Consider the following 13779-nt stretch of genomic DNA (forward strand, 5'->3'; position numbering starts at 1 on the left):
TAGTATATTCTAAGTCTCCATATTCGTTGTTTCTAAAAACTGTATTGTATGTGAAGCAGTCATGTATAGTAGATAGCAAATTTGATAACTTATTTTTGGTATTTTAAACTTTGTACCTATCTAATCTGCTGCGAGCATTAATTGTTGATTTTAACTGACTTAATATTTTACAAGAACTTGCCTAGTCACACTAAAATTCAATGTTTATTGGTAATTAAATAAACTTATATGATCTTTTCTTTTGTGTTCTTTGTTGTTGTAATTTACATTATTCATTATTATTTTACTTGAATCATATTTAGCTTGTTGATTATCAGGTGTTTGGTAACTAACAGGAAATTTGGCCTCTCCAATGGCATTGAAATGTTTTGAGCAGTGTTTTAATTTGATTTTAGTTTTTAAATTTTCCAGAAACAATTGAAAATCATTTTAAATCCATAAAAAATCCTTAAAAGTCTTACTTTGTGCGAGAAAGTTTTTGGTTAATTCCCAACAAAAATTTTATCACAAATTTTTAAAATTCTCCACAATTCGAACTCTCACTTCTTTCAGTGTTTTGAAATCAAATGTTCAGTGTTTTGAAATCAAGACCTGTGACACACGTTTCAAATCTTGCAAAAAACCACTTACAAAGCAGGTTACTTTTCATTTTTTTAAAATAGCAATTTTTGGAGAAAAAAGGAAATAGAAAGTATGAAATTAAAATAGTGTGAAACATAGGATTTAAAGTAAATTAAATTAAATTAATAATTCAAACAAATTAATTAAAATTTAAGAAAGGGAGTTTTTTTTTTGTTGGAAAAATATAAAAAGCTAGTATCTTTTCAGCATTAAACAGAGTGAGCATAGCGTGTCTAAGCTTAACTTCACAAGAAAATTTAATGGAATTTCAGTTTCCTAGAAAATTTTTCACTAATACTTTAGATTTTTAAAAAAAAATTTCCTGATATTTTCTTTAACCTACTACGAGGTGTGCTATAATATCTGATTCTCATATTTTTCTTCTTCCTTAGTCACATGTCATATTAAATTCTTCTAATTTTAAACCCATCGGATTAATGCCTTTTATCATTAAGCATTTGGCCATTGATAATTTGAAGATAAAAATAAAGCTTTTGATCACGTTTTGAGTTGCTAGTATGTTAGAACTAATGATATGCTAGGAAGCAAACATGAATAGATGAAAATTAAAATAATTTACAATACTTATTGGAGAACTTTTTTCTGATATGTAAAGACCAAAAATTGTTAAATGAAATTTTTTTTCACATGAAAAATAAATATGTAAAACTTTGCCTTTAATAATTTTTTATAAAATACTTTAAATTAATACTTAAATTTTATTTTAAAATAAGTTATGGTAATTCAGGGGAAAACAGCCACAGTGCTTAAAACTTGGGCTGTTACCTACAAGTTAAAAACTTTCTTATATTATCAATTTATTACTATCCTGTTACTATATTATTGATACATCCATTGATTTTTCTTTTGGTATGTTTTCTTGGTAGTTAAGCATCAAGTTAATGTTCAAAATTTTCTGAATCATTTTACTTTTTGATCTAACATTTTTCGAACTTAGAATTCGAGAAATGCATTTTGTTATGACATAATTAGATTTGGATTAAATGTTGCAATTAAACTCTTATAATTTCCATATTTTTTTGAAAGTGAGCCGTGTTATGAATATTTTACCTTTAACGCAGAAGAAGATACCGGTGTGTAATGCTGTATTTCATAACCATAAATTATTAAAATGGCCGATTGGTGCATCAGAAAGGTTCTGGGTTCGAATCCCGGGCAAGACATGGATGTTCCTTCGTTCTCTGTATTATCTGTCCTAACTGTGGGAACAACGTTGGCCCACCTAATATGGTGCCCCTTAAAGAGTGGTAGTGGTCAACAAATCTGCCCTGTAAATGCCTGAATTGACGAAATGTTAACACAGGTGGGCATAGGAAATAATTAAAAGAAAAATTATTAAAATTCTAACTATAATATTTTTCATTTATTTTGACCTAAATTAATACAAAATGATGAAGAAGAATGAAAAATATGTTTAGTAAAAATTCTGCGTCATAGGGTTAAACTATATTACAAGGTAACAATCTGTGAAATATGGTACAAAAATGAGCGAAGGATTTCAACCGCTTGAATCTTGCCATATCTATGAAATTATGAAAGCAAAAAAACTGTTTGCGCACAAGTGTAAAACTTATCTGAAACTGATTCCACTTTCAGATAAGTTTTACATTTACCACCAAATTTTTTAAAAATATTATTTGATATAATAATAGTTGAAAAGAATTTGAATTTTCAAATTTAAACACCATTTTAATCCGTTAAAAATGATCCAACTCGAAATTCGAACGAAATCGGTAAAATTGAACCCGTAAAACAAAAATTAAAAAAAAAAAAACTTTCCTTGAAAAATATATTACATGCATATTTTTCTGTAACCCTTTCTAAAATTAATTCAATAGAGAACATTATCATGTTCTCTTCTTCATTACTCCTAACGCACTATACATGTATTGCAATATAAACCGGAATATTATTAGTTTAAATATAAAAATAGATGAAATCGCACATTTAAGATATATTTATGAAATCGTTATCCTTAGGAAAATCATTGTCGAATTTAAATATTTAATGGGACAAAATTTATCTTTGAAATCAATACAATCATTTATTAGGAGGATCTAGGAAAATACTTTAATTAAAGGTAACTTCTCAAACTATAGTTGTTTTTTTTTCTTTTATTTCTTTTTCTTAATTTAAATTGTAATATAAATATATTTTAATTTTCTAAGACACTGTTAATAATTGTTTTTCTTTTTATAAAATTTTTGTTTTTTGCTGTAACCATATTGATAGAAAAATCATTCTACTCTCATTAAGTTGTCATTATTATTATTACTTATGTCGTTTTGTGTTTGCCTTTTTCCGTTAAAATATTAAAAATTTTAATATTTGCTCCGAGTTCCAAAATTGAATGAACGTTTAAACATAAGGCTGGACCCAAAAGAAAATTGTAAAGAGGAAATTTATGAAAAATCACCTTTATATCAGTTACATAGAAATCATGCAGTAAATAAGGCTATTGGTAAATAGCCTTAATTACTTTTACGCAACTTTCGAAACCGTAATTACCTAAAGGAAATGAAAGTTATAATACGTTTTTTTTTTTATGTACATTAATTGCGACGTCGCTTTTATTTGGAATAATTTTGGAACAAGTTTACTTTCAGATAAAAATTGATAATATCAATATTTCGGCGAAAAAGTTTGAAAGAAAGGTTATTTTTTTCTCTACTATAATTGATTTGATTTTCTTAGTTACCATTATTATCATTATCATACAGAATTTTCTTTTTTAAAAAATTTTTTTTCTTCAGAAAATAGTCGAATTGGAGAAAATTTGGGAACGGGGACTATTTAGAGAGGTGCTGATTGAGTGACATAAACGTTATTATTACTGAAAAATAGGCATATATTTAAATTTTTTTTTCTTTGACGAAATTCTAAAACAATTGAAATATATGAATTTTTAATTTTCTCCTTCTCGCTTATTTATCCGCCAATTTTAATCTAATTAGAATACTATAAAATTTATTATAACTGCCACATCACTAGTCATTGGAAGTGAATTAAGTAGAGGCAAAGAAAGGTTTGGGCCTTAAAAGAGTAAAAAAATTATGTTATTTTATTAAATCTCTTATAGTTTAATGCATTTTTCCCCAGCGTTCTGAAAAAGTCCTATTGCTGCTTTTTAAATTTATTTTTTACAATCGACTATATAGTTATTTAGAGCAATTAGTGAGGGAGTAAAGCAAAAATGTAAATAAAAAAACAATAAAAAAAAGTTATGTACTAAAAAGCTAAATTAATAATAAGAAGAAAAAAGGTTTTGAGGGACTACAAGAAATCACGTCAAATCATGCTGATTATTGTTAATCTTTATTTTGATACGATTGTGTTTTGCTTAATCTTATAGCGTAAAGTCACCGCGAAGTTCATCACACTTTACGCTATTAGATTAAGCAAAAGCGATATAGCTGTTATTGGGCATAACAGTGGGAAAGATAACTTTTATTTCCTTTAAATAAATAAATGATAATATCACTATAATTATATCGTTACATGAAAAGAAGAAAACCTCTCAAGATTAGCACGGCGGCAAAAGGATTCTACCCCTGTGGATATTTTACGTCAGCACTGTGGTCAGTGCAAGCCGGGAGCAGAATTCGTATCAACCAGCCACCGTTGGGGATCGAACTTGGGTCACCTCATTAGGAGGCTAGTGCTCTATTCCCAGACCCACCATGGCTCTGATATAATCATTTTATAATTTTATAACTGTCATTGAATAGTCAATCCAATTTTGGGTTTATTACTACTAATGCTTAACTCCATAGCCTTGTAATTTTGAACTCAATTTAGAAGACAAGGGAGCTCCTGGAACAAGTATTGGGAGAAATTTGATTTAGTGGAGGATTTTTTGATGGAACTAACCAACATATGCATTGAATTGAGAGTAAATACTCAAAGGAAAACCACGAATTATCAGATAAATTTATTCGTCGTATTTATTTATAAGTGATGTCAGTTTTAAATGATCATTAGTCATTGTTAACTGATTATATTAAAATGAATGGCTCAAATGTTAAGTTAGAATTTTATATATTTACGATAGTTAAATGTGCTGTGTGAAATAATGTGTTGTGTGATATATGTTGATACTTGATACCAAGTAAATGTTTATACTTATGCAGAAAGCAAATGTAGTCATAATTCTAGATATCTAAGTAGCAGTGGTGGAAACTTAGATAGATTTAATTCAGATCCAAGTTTTCGCGAGCTTCAAATGAGTATAATTATCTTAAAACCGGCGAAGCTGAAATTATTTTATCGACCTTATTTCACCCACTGAAATCTATTACACACTTGAAAGATAATGATGTCGTGCAGATGAAAGATAGTGTTTTACTTGATCAAGGAACTTACCTAAATATTAAATTGGTGTAAATCGTAAATATTTCATTTATTTTTGATATTATTATTTAATGAGAAACGTAATATGGTTAAATACTACGTTTTTTTAAAAAAAAGAAGGCAAGTGTTAGATTATTTAAACGCCTTTAATTTGAATATTCATCCGGGAATCATATAAAATAAAAACAATCGCGTAAAATGTTTTCTAACTTTTCTTTTTAATATTTAAAAAGTGGAGTCCATAATTTTTCAAGCATATTCCATCATTAAAAACTACGTGGATTTTCTACATTTTGTAAGATCTAATAATAAAATGCTTATGTTATATCCTATTTGAATAATAATTAAAAATACTTGGGCAGTTTTAGCGGCGGGAACGGTGGGTGTATGTTTCCCTCAATTATTAGAAATCTCTAAAAGTTCTCCAATTTCAGAGAAGTGAAGAAAATTTTTGCGAACTATTATCGCGATAAAAACTATTTAAGAATGCTTTTTTTTTCTGTGTGAAATTTAGATAAGTATTGTGACTGGGCATTTTATCCCCCCCCCTCAAAAATCGGACCCCCGCGACGCCTTGAAATATGAACACGGATATAATCATATAAGTTTAGAAAAAAATTAATTGCCGTTTATAGTTTCAAAAGTTTTTTTTTTAAGTTTCATTAAAATGTTGTTTTAATAATACTATTACTATTAAAAATTTTACCATTTTTTATTTTTAAACGTTGCTTTTTATGAAACTTAATTTTATTACAAAGAATTACTCTCGTAAAAGATAAATTTAAATTAAAAAGGAGAAATATAAGAAATCCTTTAATATATTAATAATCCCTTAACATATAAAGGATAAATTTAATTTATATCAAAAGTATACATAATTTTATGATCACATGGCGTTTACTTTAATGAAACTATAAATAATAAAATCAAATGAAATATAATCGAATATAATGTGATCAAGACAAATGTAAAATTTTTGTAAATTATACAATAGAATCGAGTGTAAATGCAATCGAGAGTAATTCAAACGAATAAACCCACCACTTAGTTTTCATTATTTCGAAAATTTTATTATACGACTTAAATGTTCATATCTTTAACACTGCAGAATTTTTAGTTAAAACCAATAATATTTAGAATATTTTTTGACTCTAAATCGAAAGTGCTGTTTGCAATTGACTTGAAAATCATATCGAATAGAATATAATAGACTATCATAGTATCATAAACACAAATAATGTTATCGAATCAGATGTTATATTAATTTTAGTATATAATGTAATAAAATAGAACAAAAAAAAATGCATTCGTGTCGTCTGCTACTGGCTATGATTAAATACGCCTCAACATTTGCGTTTTTGACATTAAATTTTTACATTTTTTTTAAAATCAAAAATGTTTATTTCAAGTGGGACAATCAAATAGTATTATAGTATGCAACGCATAATATTTTCAAAGCATTAGATCCAATAATTAAACTATATATAAATACAAGAAGAAAATATTCGAATAAATAAATGAATGGACGAATAAATTAATGAAAAATTGAAGAAATGGATGAATAAATAAAAAATAAATAATGAAAACTAGATCATTCTTCCATTAGATAATCTCCGAATTTCGAAGAAGCAATTATTTTTTCGTTAGCAATGCTGTTTGTTATCTTTATGTATTTTTTCCTTAATTCATATATTCATACGGAACATTCATTTGTTTAAATTTCCTTCACGTTTCGCTAAGCTATAGCAAAATGTAGAATGAAATGATTGTGTAGGATTGTGTGAGACATTCTAATTGAACAAGTCGCTAAAGTTAAGGAATTTAAAATTTAATACAGGTAAATTCATACGTTAATTTAGATAAATAAATTAAAACTTAATAATTTAATTATCTTTTTCTTTAAGCAAAGAAATTTTAATTTCAAGATTGATTAAAGATTTCGTCATTTATATATTTTAATTGTGATACATTTGTAATATAGTTGTAATTACATTTACAATTATATTGTTTTAATTTACTAATTTTTTAAACTTCATTAAATTAGACGGTTGAGTGTCAATGAAAATATTTAAGCATTATTTTCTTACATATAAGTTTTTAGATTGTCTTGCTTTGGTATAAATTATTTATCAATAATCTATATAAACCGATAAAAAAAGTTATATTATATAGAAGTAATATTATTTAGAATTTATATTAAACAATAAGTTTTGAAACAGTAATTTTTATTAAATAGAAATTTGAGAATGATAAAAATTGCCTAAGACAAATATTGCTAAAGATAAAAATTTAATGACGTGTTGAAAATATTTTTTGCATTATTTATGTCAAGGCATATGAACTAACAAATTATACAAATTTCAAAGTAGTAAAAATAAAAATACTGTCTGAAATTTTTGAATTTAAGGTTAATGGTAAAATTTTTTTTTGCAGGAAGCTAATCGAATATTGTAAAAAAATATTTCTTAGTGCATAATTTGAGACAAATCGAATCATATTACGAAGTTTACCAACAGTTTACGAAGAAAACCGTTTTATTTGAATCAAATTATCTAGTATCTTTACAAATTCGATGAAGCTATGTCATTTTATTTTATGCAATTTGGTTTTTTGGTTGTGTCTGAACTCAGAAAAAGTTACTTATTTTAAAAACTTATTTAGGTAAAAAACTGTGAAATTTATGTTGCGAAGGCCCTTTCATCATATGTAAAACGCATTTTAGCGTATAATATATAATTCTATAATTTTGAGTGCTTAACAGTTGCAAAAACAGCTGTTCATGAGTGTAAAGTTTTACATCTCTATTTTTAATTACGAAATAATGATTTTTAACGAATAATGAGCTATTTTTAAAACTGTGTGGGTTCGTAACACTAATTCGTGACACTTAGGTTTGTTCATTTGGCGCAAAAAGAAAAAAAAAGAAAAAAAATAGTTTGATGAAACTAAACTCGTTTGACGTACGTATTTAAACTTCCTGTAGTAAAAAGTCATATCCCCTTATTTTAAATAAACTTTAATCTGTTGCGATAAACAGCATATAATTTTTTTTCTCAGAAATATTGCTTTAAAATGATTTATAAAACGTTTCTTAAGAAACATTTTTATCGAATAAAGCAAAATAAAAATATACTATGAATAAAAAAAAATTATCCGAAATTTATCCTTTTTTTTAAACTATTATTCGCTCTTTTTTTAAGAAAAATAGTTATTTTTTACACATAGAACACTTTATTCACGTTAAAATATCGAAAAATATATTAGAAAAATAATATAATCTACATATCATTCACTACAAAATGAAGAGAATCGTGATAGCCGCCGGCGATTACAGGTTACCCATTGCAAAATTGTTGTTGTCTAATTTCTTTTGGAATAGAAGCTTTATTGTGTTTTCATCTTGGACATCTTTAACTGTTAATCCTGAACCGCAGACATATTTAAATGCAGCTCAGACACATTCTGCGTAAATTCTTTTGATGACTGAATAGACATTGAACAGCCAATCGAAAAAAGAACAAATTTAAAATTTAATCGAGTTTTTTTCATAGTATTACGACTCTAAGAAGCAGATTATTTTATTAAAAAATTTGATAGTTATTAAAATCCTGGTTGTTAATTTTCAGTTTTAAAACACAAATCTCCAAAACCACATTCTATTTTTAAAATTGAAAATATATTTCCGAATTTTGAAGCATGCGCTTGTATGTATTACTATATAAATCAATTTCTTATGAAATTGTGGTCATAATATGTTTTAATGATGTACCAACAAAAATTATATTTATAAAATTTAAATAATTTTAAGCTAAAAAATAAAATCCGATTTAAATAAAAAAAATCTGTTTTAAATCAAATAAATCATGTTTTTATTTTTTTAAAAATCAAAACAATTACGAATCATCATTTAAGGCATTCTAATTGTCGCTTTTATATCTGGAAAAAAGAGACACAAAAACATCCATAATTTATGAAATTTTATTCCTTAGTTTCAAAATTTCATTGTGAAAATATCTACCAGTAACATTTTCATTACAAAAGATACTGACGGCGATACGCTTTTATAACTTTTGATATATTCACTAATTATTTCATTTTAGTATTTTGTACAGTTTAGTAGTTTTTCAGGACAAAAAAGAAGTGATTGGTTCGTGCTGTTGAAAAAATAATCAGTCTTGTTGTGAAATTTTTAAGACATTTTAAGTTCAAGGATAATCTTGTTTATTTTGCGTGGAGAATGTTTCTTTGCACGTGATGTTCCACAAAACAAGGAAATTTCAAATGCGATGACTCTTAAGCTATTGTCTTTTTGTGCATTATTTTGAATGTCATTACCATTCATTTTTGTCGCTGTTATGGTTTTAACGTTTTGTTGCTATTTAATTGAAATAGGAAGCAAACTCTGGGAAAAATTCTCTAAAAAATATTTCGCAATTGAAACACTTTTGGAAATTATATTTAAGGTATATTCCTTCTAGGGCTTTTTGAACATATTGTAATTACGTAATTTTCTTTATTTTGAAAGTCAATATCTTTCATTTTTGACGCAATTAACCCTCTTACAAATTTTAGTGAGTTTTGAACCATAATATAATTCAAATTTTTTGAAACTTTAATGCGATGCTTAGTAGATCCATATTTCCCTGAGTCTTATATTTTATTACACGATATTTTGGTTGGAAATACCCCTAGCAGGCAAAATAGGCAGGCGCTCTCATTGAACCAATATTCACGAATCTTGGCTTAATAAAAGTTCAAAAAGCCGTTATTTTCTGATATCGAACTTATCTAGAATTGACAGATACAATCGCTTTACTAACAATATCGGCCCTATATAGAGTTGTCAGATTCACCCGATATGTTACAGTCACTTTACAACAATATCGGCCCTATATAGAGTTGTCAGATTCACCCGATATGTTACAGTCACTTTACAACAATATCGGCCCTATATAGAGTTGTCAGATTCATCCGATATTTTACAGTCACTTTACAAACAATATCGGCCCTATATAGAGTTGTCAGATTCACCCGATATTTTACAGTCGCTTTACTAACAATATCGGCCCTATATAGAGTTGTCAGATTCATCCGATATGTTACAGTCACTTTACAAACAATATCGGCCCTATATAGAGTTGTCAGATTCACCCGATATTTTGCAGTCACTTTACAAACAATATCGGCCCTATATAGAGTTGTCAGATTCATCCGATATTTTGCAGTCACTTTACAAACAATATCGGCCCTATATAGAGTTGTCAGATTCACCCGATATTTTGCAGTCACTTTACAAACAATATCGGCCCTATATAGAGCTGTCAGATTCACCCGATATTTTGCAGTCACTTTACAAACAATATCGGCCCTATATAGAGTTGTCAGATTCTCCCGACATGTTACAGTCACTTTACAAACAATATCGGCCCTATATAGATTGTCAGATTCACCCGATATTTTACAGTCGCTTTACTAACAATATCGGCCCTATATAGAGTTGTCAGATTCATCCGATATGTTACAGTCACTTTACAAACAATATCGGCCCTATATAGAGTTGTCAGATTCACCCGATATTTTACAGTCGCTTTACTAACAATATCGGCCCTATATAGAGTTGTCAGATTCTCCCGACATGTTACAGTCACTTTACAAACAATATCGGCCCTATATAGAGTTGTCAGATTCACCCGATATTTTACAGTCGCTTTACTAACAATATCGGCCCTATATAGAGTTGTCAGATTCATCCGATATGTTACAGTCACTTTACAAACAATATCGGCCCTATATAGAGTTGTCAGATTCACCCGATATTTTGCAGTCACTTTACAAACAATATCGGCCCTATATAGAGTTGTTAGATTCACCCGATATTTTGCAGTCACTTTACAAACAATATCGGCCCTATATAGAGTTGTCAGATTCACCCGATATTTTGCAGTCACTTTACAAACATTATCGGCCCTATATAGAGCTGTCAGATTCACCCGATATTTTGCAGTCACTTTACAAACAATATCGGCCCTATATAGAGTTGTCAGATTCTCCCGACATGTTACAGTCACTTTACAAACAATATCGGCCCTATATAGATTGTCAGATTCACCCGATATTTTCTATTCATTATTTAGAAAATATAAGACCTATGTTGGCCTTATATAGGCCGATATTGGCTCAATTTCGGATTAATATAACAAAATCTAGACATCCCAATATTGGTCCTTCGGTGCATGTTCATATAGGACCCATATTGTGCCAATTTTGAGCCCAACTAGGGCCAACAAGGTAAATTTGTTGCTGGGGATGAGTCAATTTAATACCTGATTATGGTTGAAGGAAATTTGCTTCGTATCAAGATTGGACCAATTTTTCTAAAAGTGTATGGTATGCATTTTTAGTTGCAATTTTATAGAAATCAAAGTTAAACTTTGGGTTAAATTCTAAAAAAAGACTTTTTTAATAATAAATTTTTTTTAGAAATGATTTATTAAATATTTTTTTATTAGAATTGTGGAATCCATTTTTGGAATATATATTTTAGAATATAGTCTAAATTTGTCATTACCTTTTCTTGCATTTTTTTTCTGTACCTCAATATCATTTATTTTTAACACTAGTTTCTGTTATAATTTCATTGAAATATAATTGAAGGAAATTCTTCAAAAAGTTCTTCAATTAACTTTCACAATTTAAATATTGTAGAAATATTTTTTAGAACATATTCTTATTAAAATTTTAGAACATATTCTTAAAATAGGTTCTAATTGTGTTATTATCTTTTTCTTAAATCCCCGCCAAGCTTGTAACTTATACTAGGATTTAACCATTATTTGTTTCAAGAATAGCTTTCGCAGTTCCTGTTGTAACACTTCAATCTCTCGAAAGGCATTGAAACTTTATAGTATTCTAGTATAAGCAAGATATATTTTCCAAAACAGTTTGGCATTTTGACAGTGTATGCATTGTTTGTTAAAAGATTGTTTGTTAAACATAGGGTAGTGTATGATCAATCCATGATTGTTCATCAAATGAAGCAAAACACCAACAAAGACGCATATTGATTGCTTTCATTTTCTTATAATTTTTTTTAATCACTATTTAAAATCTCTACTCGTAATTCAAATGGTAAAATTGCGAAAGATATGAATTTAAAGTGGAATAGCCACAGGAAATTTTTTATTACAGATTTATGTATATTATAAGTTAGATATTTAAATATTTGACAATGTATTAATTAGTATGGTAAAAATTTTTTATAAATTAAGTTGAATTTTACAAATCAAATGAACAAATTTTCACATGTTACCATCGAAAATAATAAAGTATTTATAATTTTAAAAACTTGTTTTATGTTCGTATGTTCCTATTTTTATTTCTTAACGAACACAGAAGAACCTTGAATTACGAGTAGGGTAAACTAACCAGTGAAGGAACACTTAAGCTTCGCTTGTCTTTTAAAAAATCCTATTAATTTCAAAATTCGTAATTTTAGTTAAATGACAGTGTCAACATATTTGTTACAAATTGCAAATTATGTAAAAAAATTGTAGAGAGCTTACATAATATTGTTTCAAAGTTTTGGAGGTTCAAATAACAAGTAGTAAGAAGACCAAGTGAAGGAACAGCTCTTACCAGTGAATGTATACCCAGTAAAGGAACACTTAATTTTGGTTATTTTTTAATACTCTTTATAAATTTATAAGTCATACAAATATTTAAAAACAAGCCTATTCTTGAAATTATAACATATAAATACTTGGAAAATGTTAAATTTTTTTTTGTAATCATGAATTGAAAATTAAAGTCTCAACATATTAGCACATACTGTTCATTCACTGGGAAATCTATGCCCAGTAAAGGAACATGTCTGTTCCCTCACTGGTTAGAAGTTGTTTTTCGTATTTTTAACATACTTTTGATGCGGAACATCACTGAAGGTACAAGAAAATTAAAGCTTATCTTTTATTTTCATTAACTTAGAAAAAAACCCCGTGAAGGAACACTTGTTTCTTCACTGGTTTTTCATCGTTTGGTGATCCAGTGAATAAACACCCCTTATCTCACTACTTTATTATGCTATGATGCTTAAAAAAAATAAAACGTAACTTCAATAACTATGTTTTGAATTCTCTTTTTCACAGTGAGAAAAATAAAACTATTGCATGCAATCAATTCCACTTCAAACATATAAATACAAACACTCACCTTATAATTTTTTCAAAGAAACAAGGTGTTGCAGAGATAATAATAAATTCAAAATTTTTTCCAGAGAAGTCTATTTGGTCAGGTAATCCAAAACATTGCTAGATGACTTCCTATTGTTTGGCAGTAAGCTATTGTTACCAATCAATCTAAAGAAAAACTTTCAAATTCTTATTTTTAATCAATATATAGGAAATGTTCCTTCACTGGTTGGTTTACCCTATACAATGTTTAAGAAACAATCATGCAACGAAATGAATTTTATGATACGAAGTTTCTAAAATGCAGATGAGTCATTCACAAAAAATACTATTCATTATTCACGTTAAATGTTTCAAATATTAAGAATATAAGAATTAACGTTTTATGGCCTATATCGCACTTCTTTACCTCAGTGCCTGATTAAGCAATTTTACATGTTAGAAGGGTTTAGGGCAATATTTTAGTAAGCCACATTTTTTTAGATCTCATTGAGTTTATACATCATACTGTTCCTTAGCATTGCTTTCAGATAAATATTTTAGAAGTTTTCGGAAGTTGTGCTTGATGAAGGCGCAATACAAAGAAACATGTGACCTAAAT

The 13779-nt window shown here is 27.7% G+C and overlaps 1 protein-coding gene across 1 annotated transcript in view; it reads left to right on the forward strand.

Moving 5' to 3' along the window:
• Positions 1 to 6704: 6704 nt before the first annotated feature.
• LOC107454251 (very long chain fatty acid elongase 7) overlaps positions 6705 to 13779 on the forward strand; it is a 28640-nt gene continuing 21565 nt past the window's right edge. Inside the window, exon 1 of the mRNA XM_043043031.3 lies at positions 6705 to 6829. The gene's annotated coding sequence lies outside the window, so the exon portion shown is untranslated. The remainder of the gene's footprint in view (positions 6830 to 13779) is intronic.

This window comes from Parasteatoda tepidariorum, chromosome 1, assembly GCF_982258835.1.
Source record: "Parasteatoda tepidariorum strain Cologne lab strain chromosome 1, Ptep-v5.0, whole genome shotgun sequence".
Lineage (NCBI taxonomy): Eukaryota > Metazoa > Arthropoda > Arachnida > Araneae > Theridiidae > Parasteatoda > Parasteatoda tepidariorum.